Consider the following 10548-nt stretch of genomic DNA (forward strand, 5'->3'; position numbering starts at 1 on the left):
ATTTTTCCCTTCTTAATCAATCCCTTGGTCCTCCTTTGCTAAATTTTAAACTGCTCCCAATTCTCAGGCCTATTGCTTTCTCTTACCAATTTGTGTGCTTCTTCCTTGAATCTGATATTATCTCTAATTTGCCTTGTAAGCCATGGTTTGGCCACAAATCCCTTACCACCCTTGCGCCAAACAGGAATAAACAACTTCTGGAATTCACCTATTTGTTCTTTAAATGTTTGCCATTGCCTGTCCACTGTCTTTCCTTTCAGTAATGTTTCCCAGTCTGTCATGTCCAATTAATGCCTCATACCATCATAGTTACCTTTTATTGAGATTCAGGACCCTGGTCTCGGAATCAACTACATCATTATCCACCTTGACAAAGAATTCTACCATATTATGGTCATTCGTCCCCAAGGATTCTCTCACAACTAGACTGCCAACTAATCCTTTCTCATTGCATAACACCCAGTCTAATATGGCCTGCTCCCTTGTTGGTTCCTCAATGTGTTGTTCCAGAAAACCATCCTGTATGCACTCCAGAAATTCCTCCTCTATTGTACTGACTAATTTGATTCTCCAAATTTATATGCAGATTAAAGTCACCCATAATCACAGATGATCCTTTAACACATCCTCACTGAGTCACATTAACCATTTCATGTTGCACTGCTGTCAAGTAACTGAGCCTGTCAATGCATCTTTGCCAGGAATTTTCGCATGCTAGTTGCTTTGCATGCAACATATCACATTTATACACACACAGCGCAATCAGTACTATATTTGTCATAAGGTACAAGCCATTTCTGGGCTCAAAAGATGAGAGGGTCTCGAAAACTTTGCTCACCTCCCTCTGCATAGTCTCTATCAGACAGTGGGCAAGTTATCAAATGCATTTTCTTTTCATTGTTCAATATAGGAAAAGACACAAAACTATCAATTAACTGTTCTCAGCACTTTCCAGACTTTAATTAGAATGTACATTGTTACCAAATGAATATCTTTTGATGAACGCTGTACAGATGATTATGTTGTGCTCATTCATTTTTTCCTAAGCTTCATATTGTGTTACTGACTTCACCCGTCATCACCAACAGTAATGACCTTGGGAAAAATTCCCTTTTAGTGTAATTTCCTGGTTTCTGACTTAAAACCTCAATCACTTTCTCCAATCATATTTTACACAATTGTATTACCATTCCATTTCATGCCTGAAAATGGAGAAACTTTACTGTCCAATAATATGATCATTGCCAGTAAATAAAGTTCTCAAATTAATCCAAGTTATCATAGGAATGCAGAGGATGACAGCACAGAAGGCAGCCATTCAGGCCATCATATCTCTGCTGACTCTCCAAAGGAGCATTTTACCTGGTTTCACACTGCCACCTTCTCTCTGTACTATCTTCCTTTTCAAATAGTAATCCAACTCGTGATAACCATGAACAAAAATGATGTCCGTAGAAACAATATATAAATCTGTTACAGAATTCTGCAAATTTGTACAAATAATTAATAGACCATCAATTTTGTTCTCTCTTAAACAGTGACTCCTACAAGAACTGTTGCTTTCCCTGCAAATCTTTGCTTGTGTAAGGGTAACTTAACCATTGAATATTGATAGATTATTCTTAGAGTCATGGTGTGTCCTTTGGGATTGAGGAGGACTCACTTCCACTCAGTTTTGGTAGGTTCTGAGATGACTGTGCAATATGTAGACCCTGCCACATGCAGGGCAAGTGGTGCTTGAAGGGTCAGGAAGCTGTGTTGTTTGGATCTTTGTGTGCTCACTGCGATGCTTCCGTTTTCTCTCGGCATGTTCCCAATTTAAGTCTGTTTTTGCTGTCAACCCAAATAAACCTTTTTGATTAGTCATAAACCAGGATTATTGTGCAAGGATATTTGATCTCTTCAGTGGTGTTTTGATATTCCTAAAATATTTCTGCTGCTCTCCTTTCTCCTTATGTAACTGAGTCAACACACATTTGTTAATTCTGCTTAAACACTTCATGGACTTCTCTTCTCAAAATCTCCCACTATATTGTCCCTGAGCCGATTCTATCATTCCAAAATTATCCCAATTCCAGAAAGCAATCTGGTTTACAAGATGAGGGATGTTACTTCGCTTAGCACAACAGTATCTCTTCTTGACACCATAATGGGTATTGTTGGACTTGCAGGACTTATCAATGTTCAGTTTCATCTCATGTCCTCCAAAAAACTTTTTTTTTACAGGAACCATTTAAACTGGAATCAATTTTCAAAAATATGAAACACCTTGAACTTTAGATACATTTTCCTTCACAAATGCTTCAACAGCAACTTATCAGTTTAAACAAATTTACTGTTACGAACAAATTATACCCAGGCTTGATAGTTTTATAGAGGAGACAGAAATGTTTGGAAGTACATGTGTTTGTAACTTTTAGATCTCCACCTTTCCACCTCATGAACCCATTTCAAAAGAAAACAAACAGCTCTGAATAGATTAAATCCAAGCAGATGGGAGACAAAATCCTAAAACCAATTTTTCACCACGCTATGACACTTGAAATTCATCAGTGTTTGCAAGTAAGTATTTAAACTTTGAACAATACTCCAATTGCATCAACAATTAATCAGCAAAAGTTGCTCTATTACTCTGCAAAGCTACTTTTATTTCCAAGAACTACTCTTGGTCATCCTTCGACTTCACGTACATAAGGCTGAATTTTAATTCCGGGGTTGGGGGAAAAAAAGATCTTCCAGGTCCCAACCCTGTACTGCGTCAATAATAGATGCACAATACGATTTTAAAGGAATAGACCAGTCATTGGGCTGAAATTAAGATTGTTGCCCAATTATTGGCAGTGGTTGTAGGGAGTAGGCAAGAGTTAGACCAAAGCAGACTCAATTTAAAGGGCACCTGGATGCCAATATGGTGCTGGCTATTTCATACAGAGATGGAGAAGAGAGCAAAACAGCATGCCAGCACCAGGTCAGGCACTTGGCCAGGGGCAGCCCCAGATTTATGTAATGCCTCTGTACAGGTGTTTTTGGAAATGATGGCAACTAGATTCTGAAATTAGCTGGAACAAGACATGCAGCCAAATGAAGGAGGTGGGCCACATTGTGAATAGCCAAGCCAAGGCCTTAAGATGAGGATATGAATCTAGTGCCACAAGCACTTCTAGGACTTTGATGAATGTGATAAATTTGTCGAGTCATATGTGACATTTGCATGAGAGGCCTCCATGTCTAGTCACCAGCATCGGGCGGCACGGTGGCGTAGTTGTGAGCACTGCTGCCTCACAGCACCAGGGATCCATGTGCGATTCCCAGCTCGGGTCACTATCTGTCTAGAGTTTGCATGTTCTCCCCTTGTCTACATGAGCTTTCCCCGGCTACTCCAGTTTTCTCCCACAGTCTGAAAGATGAGCTGGTTAGGTGCATTGGCCATGCTAAATTCTCCCTCAGTGTACCCAAACAGGCCCCAGAGCGTGGCGACTAGGGAAATTTCACAGCAATTTCATTGCACTGTTAATGTAAGTCTACTTGTGACACTAATAAATAAACTTTGAACTCGAGATGAGTGACATAAGGGCACATTCTCCTGAACATGGGAGAAATGTGTACATTACTGAGTCCTGAGAAAATCTTAGAAACCTAGCACTATTGTGGAGGAGTCAACACTAAAACTGTCAAATCTTGTGTGATTGTTCCACTGGAAGTGGTGATGGAGGACAACTTTGTCTTAGCATTCTCTCTTTTTCATGACCTACAGGAGAAAGAAGCACACGAGAGCAGACTTGCTTCATTGGCGAAGTGCCCCTGCTTTCAAGGTTAATATCCATGGAGGAGATGGCCCTTCATTTAGCAAGGTTAGCAACACATCAAGAACTGGTGAAGGAGAAATGGGAATCCTTCAAAAACAGAGTGAAATAATCTCAAATAGCCAGCTGAAGTGGAATGTATCCCTGCTCCCAAGACACCATGCCAATTTATCAAATGTAATGCCATGATTCAGTTGTACAGAAGCATATGCGGACAGAGGCAAGTTCTTATGTCTCCCTCGGGGCCAATTGTGGAAGGGGAGATTGTGTCTGCAAGAGAGATATCATTGGCAACATCTGTAGAAGATAAAGCATCAGAGCCTATACCATCACATCTTTCAAGTGCACCCTCCACCAGCAGAAATAAAATCACCTTGCTGGGTGTTCAGCCCTGTTCAGGGCGTATTGAATAGCATGAATCGCACTGCACAAGAGAGCAGGAGGAGGTGCGGGAGGTAGAGACAGCTGAAGAGCAGGCATAGGCATGGTAAGCTGTGTGGAAGTGCACAGTCTCAGGAGTCCACATGTACGAGTTACAATGAGACGATGCAGAATCATGAGCATAGGATTGGAGGACTCCACTCTCTCATGGTCTGCTATGTCTTGGGGTTTTAAGTGCACAAGCTCCTCCAAGGGAGAGTGACCAACCTTGTGGAGAGCCATATATGGCATCACTGAGTGGATGCAGGAACAGTACTTGACATGCAGAAAGTATGACACATTCTGTAACATTGACTGGTCAATGGCACAAATAGTGCAAGGATGCATCATGGATTTGGATCCCTTGATGATCCATGAAAGGGCTGAGGTAGTCACAGATGATGATGAAGGGGCCACTCCTCATGGGACGTGTTGCACAAACCTGTGTGTTTTAACCTCTCAGGAATAAAGACACAAAGTCGACTTTAAGTACTTAAACACAATTTCCTTTATTCTGTAGCTACTTAAGCACCATTAAATACTCGCAATGCATAAACCAAATGCTGTCTATCTGTTACTTTACTTAGCTTAAGGTTGATTCCCACTTGGAGTTAAAATCTGGCTAGTGTTTTGTCACATGGAATCTTTGTTCTCCTCTTCCAGATGTTGTCTCTCCTTGTGAGCTTGGTCCCCGAGTTCTTCACACTGCCTTCTAAACATGCTCTTTATGTTAAACTCCAAAAGTTCCTTGGTAACCAGCCAATAAATTGATCAGAAACCCCAATTACATTGTTCAATTAGGCCAATCAAATATAGCCAGAGTAGTGGTACTTGTCACTCCAGACCCCATCTTATCAGCCCCCTTAAGTGCAAATTGTTTACATTCCAAAGCCCAGATAAGGAATACTGGCTCCAAAAGTCTGTAAAGAACTCCTCCCTGCCGAGGACAAACTGTTACATCTGATAATTTGTGTCCTTTGATCAGTTACAGGCCCATGTGGCCACAAGAAATCCCAGCATAGTGAAAAAAACAACTTTAACCAAAAAATCTGGTTTGCTTGATTGAAGATCTTTCAGCATATTAAAAGTTTATTCTCTGCAGACCATTCAGCCACAGTCCCTCCTCTTGATCCTTGAAGCCACAGGCAAAATGGATCACTTACCCATGACCAAGTCCATATGCAAGTGGAACTCAAACCTCAAGCCAATCAACTAAATTAATTCAAGTTACACTATCAATGTTATATTACATACATCACTTAAGATATTACACATGACATTCTTTCTTACGCCACCATATTTCCTCATTCAACCATTTGATTATCTCTTTCTTCCAACCTGATAAACCTTATTGTTAGCACAATTAAATACAACAAAGTACACAAGATTAATAACGCTGCAGCATAAGATATTAATCGGACCCAAGGATGAATTTGTATGTTGAAATCCCAGTTCCAGAAATCATCCCACCAACTCATTTCCTTTCATATTCTTAATATCCTGATCAATAGTTTTAGCAGTTGTTTCACTTGAATGAAAATTTGATAAGCAGTAGCTAAACATGTCCTAACATACTCCACATGTTCAGGTAGTAGGTTGATAGTAATATATTGTTGAAAATATTCACTTAAAGTGTTTTATAGTATATCATTGGTAGAGATGAGGTAGCCAAGTAAAATTCGGATTCAAATTCAGGTGTACTATGAACCAAAGAAGGTACTGAAGAGGTAGGTTTAACTCGCCAACGTACTGCATAATAAACCCCTTTGCAAACACCCTGTTTATACTTATCAGGAATTTGTATTGGAATTTGAATTCTACCAATCAGTATATAGGTTCTACATAACACTGTAAATTGTACACAGTTATCACTAAAAGATGTTACACGCTGTAACATAATTAAACCTCTTTTAAACCGAAACATGGCACAATGGGTTTGATTATATCGTTGTATAGCAAACTCATATTTAAACATGTATTGACATCCAAACTTAATCATTGCATCTGGATTCACCCATAAATGTCCATCTTCACACTGCTGCATTCCGAGGAGTAAACCATAAATCTTCCAGTTGTCCTTCATTAGTGAAGTGGGGTGAGATACCGATTGTGACAACTCCACATCATTCAGCAAAATCAGAAGAACAATTCCCATGGAAAAAGCCATTTCCCCTGCAACAGATTGAGGTAGTACCTGCTGTTATGCGCAGTTTATATTAGCTCCTGTTCTTATTTAGAAACTAAAATATAAATAGTTATGGATTCATCTTCCTGTTGAACAAATTTGCTTTAAATAGAGAAAAACCCTACCCTTTACATTGAAAAATTGATAACTACTTCAGATGATGTGTTTTACCACTCAGAGCATTTACAAAGAGTGATCTCTATAGGATGATAACAAAATTGCTCATAATGAAAAGAAAAGGTCAGACTAATTCCGATGAGAAGAAGCAATAGGAAACTATTGACAAGACAAAGCTGGAGAAGACCCATCCAAGAAGAGTTAGAGAAAACCTGGATTACATAAGAAACAGAGTGTCAAGATAAACTGTTCTATCTACAAGATAGTTAAAATGTGACAAGGACCCTCAGAAACGTCGGCCATGGCAATCAAGATTCATTTCATCATTTGGGAACTCGTTAAGCCCAGGAAGCTTGCTAGGTTTGTCAGAAGGCACACATTTTTAAATTTGAACTTAATCCTGTCTACCAAGAAGCTCACTTTATACCTATCATTAGTTCGAACAGCATTTTGATCAGAAGCATTCTGTCTAACTAATCATTGCTGTTCATTCCTGTGCCATCCCTTACACTGACTCACCGCTGACTCCTGATTATTAGCATTGGTAGCTGCTGCATCTGATTCCAGATCGTCTAACTTTGGGATACAAGATGTTCCTTTGCCAAAAAATTCTATCTCCTCATGATCAGAAGTGTTTATTAATTCTGTCCGCCCCAATGTATCCAATGCTCATAATTCCTCCAAAATATCTACAGATAATTTTGGTCTAGCCTTATTTATTACAGAAGTATCTAAAGGAGGTTCCTCTGAACGAGATTGAAGACATTCTGAGTCCATTTCATTTTGAGTCTAAATCGCTTGAGGAAAAAATTCTTCAATGTCATATGATACTGATGATTACTTTGTGCCCTATATAATTTCAATTGGTTAACATGGTACCAACCAGTTTTTCCAGTGTCTAATAACACTTTGTACACAGCCTAGCTTTGTCAACTATGACAGGAGGACCTCAAAATCTAGGAAATAAAAATATACCAAGATTGTAAAGATGAAGCCTCATTTTCTGCCCAACAGCATACTCAACTGGTTTTACTTTACTATTAAAATAGGCCTTGCTCTGTTGTTTGTTTTGTCTCATCTTGACAGCTGTTGCCATATGTGCAGCCTCTACAGCCTCAAACAATTGCTGCACTACCTCTTAATGATTAAGAGCCGTGAGTACTGGTTCTGAAACACTTAACACCAACAGATAATCAACGCCTTTCAAAGGACACCCAGTCATTAGTATGTGAGGTGTATACCTGGTGGAACTAGAAACAGTATTTCATATGTTCATTAGAACAATAGGCACCACTATCCCAGGTAGAATTGTTTTGATGTACCATCTTATTAATCTTACTCTTTAAAGTACAGTTCATTTGTTCCACTATCCCATTAGACTGAGGATAATATGCCATGTGGAATTTCTGAGTAATTCCAAACATTTTCATAACTATTTGCATTACCCTCCCAGTAAAATGTGTGCCCTGATCTGATTCTATACTCTACGGTAACCCCCATCTTGTAAAAACCTGTTGCACCAAAATATGAGCTTTGGCTTTAGCAGTATTAGATCGCACAGGAAATGATTCAACTCGGTTTGGTGTCAATGATAACCAGAACATACGTGTAAACCTCCCTCCCCCCGCCTCCCAGCCCTTTGTATGGTGGTAGTGGACGAATGTAATCAATTTGAAGATTAGTCCAAGGTCCCTCTATAGGCTGAGTATGTCATAATCCCCTTTTGTTCATACCTAGCAGGATTGTTTGTGCACAAATCAAACAGTTTTCAACATAATGCCTCACATCATCACTGAGATTAGGCCACCAATGCAATCTCTTAATCCGTTCTACTTGGTATCAATGCCTTGATGACCATGTCCATCATGACATTGATAAATAATTTGATTCCTATGCTGCCTTGGTACTAAATACAGCCCCTCTTTAAGAATCACCCACCTTTCAGTTGTAATTTATCTTTCCATCTGTCATAAAGAGCTGGATACAGCCCTTGCTGTATTTGTTTTAAATCAGCATCCCCACTCTGAGCCAATTTTAAATCTTCAATATTAGTCTGACTGGCATCAATCTGATCCACAACCGGAGGCTGCCAAAAATCTGAATGAGCCCCTTGTTTCGTTAACTCATCAGCCCTAACATTACCTCTTGATGAGGTTTTATGGTGGCCCTTAACGTTAATGATGCCAAAATTCCTATCATTCGCCTTCCAGCGAATAAATTTTAACAAGGCTGAAGATGGTAATGGTTTTCAATCTGCAGACACAAAACCATGATTCTCCCATAGTGGCAGAAAATCTGTTAAACTACTATAGTTATACATGCTATCAGAGTAAATGTCAACAGGAGATGGGAATACATCAGGATGGCTTACTATATAGGCTATAGCTGCTAATTCCGCCATCTGGGCACTCATGTGACTGGGCAATTTTAAAGTCAATTCCAGGAGTAAATTTTCCTGCTGATCCTCTACATATATTCCACAGCCTGTCTGACACCATCCTCCACTCCTGAAGATCCATCAACACAAACATGTCGTAATTGCTATATATTCTCTTCCTGCACAGTTAAAGGTTCCCCCCCCCTCCCCCCCCCAACCCCACCTCCTGTTGTTTTGCCACAAATGGTTCCTTGGGATCATTAGCTGTCACTCCTTGGCATTCATGAGGTTCATTCCACAATGAAGATTATTACTTAGAAAAGTGGGTGTCTTGGTACATTTAACCTTGATATCCCGGCCTTGGAGCAAAAGAATCCACTGCACTAAACAAACGACCAACAAAGCCATCTTTGACTGGACCATCTAACAAAAGCTGTAGAGGTGTGTGTTCTGTTAAAACTGTTTAGGGGTTAAAGCCAATTATATATGTGAAGAATTGTACTACCCAAAACACTGCTAAAAGATGGCACTCACACACAGTGAGTGCCTTGTTCCATTGGAGGAAGGAGTCAAGAGGCATAAGCTCCAGGTCCCAGACTGTTGTGTCTTTCCTGTAAATGAACAACTGAGAGTGTCAAATAGGTTGCAGCCATTTACAATGGAAACGGTAGATTAGGATCAGGTACAATAATGGTGCTGAAACCAAAACACGCTTTAAATCAGGTACTTCTTTTGTGTGCTGCTCAGTCCACAGCCACAGAACATTTTTGCACAGTAGCTCTGACAGTGGAGCAGCTTTAGTTGCAAACCCATCAATGTGATTTCTGCAGTATCCCACTAAACCAAGGAAAGATCAAAGTGCACCAACATCCCTCTAAGGAGGCAATTGTAAGATAGAATCAATTCATTTTTTTTCAATTTCCCACTTACCTTGAGAGTAACAACGGTACGCAAATATCCACCCAAGATCGCATGATTTGAGCTTTCTTAGGGTTAACTTTACAGCTTAAATTAGTGAGGAGGGTCAGCAATTCATCTTAACAGCTGGAGATGCTCTGATTTAGTTTCAGTTTGTAACAAAGATCATCAACATGCTGAAGTAAACATTCAGGTCGTGAAAACCCCTCTAATCCTGGAGCCAACTGATGATGAAATATAGATGGAGAATTATGAAATCCCTGAAGTAAGCATGTCCAAGAATATTGTTGGCCAGGAAACATAAAAGCAAACTTATACTGACAGTGCCGATTTAATGGAATAGACCAAAACCAATTACTTAGATCCAGCATAGTAAAATACTTGGCCCACGGAATTTGTTTTAACAGCGTAACGACTACTGGCTATAGTTGGTGCTGTTAACGGAGTCACCTTGTTCAACGTTCTATAATCGATTGTTAATCGCCAAGAAGCATCAGGCTTTCGTACTGGCCAAATTGGAGAATTGTTAGTAGAAGCCACTGGGTGCAGCACTCCCTGCTGTAGCAGACTATCAATCATCTTAGCCTTACCTTCAGCCTGCTTAGGGAAAGCATATTGTTTCTGTGGTTTCGGATCAGGACCTTCAACCATGATTTCACCATCTATCCTTCCATAATCATGTTTGTGTTGCGCAAATCCAGTCTTGTGTTGACTATAATACTTTGTTT

This window comes from Mustelus asterias, chromosome 19, assembly GCF_964213995.1.
Source record: "Mustelus asterias chromosome 19, sMusAst1.hap1.1, whole genome shotgun sequence".
Classification (NCBI taxonomy): domain Eukaryota; kingdom Metazoa; phylum Chordata; class Chondrichthyes; order Carcharhiniformes; family Triakidae; genus Mustelus; species Mustelus asterias.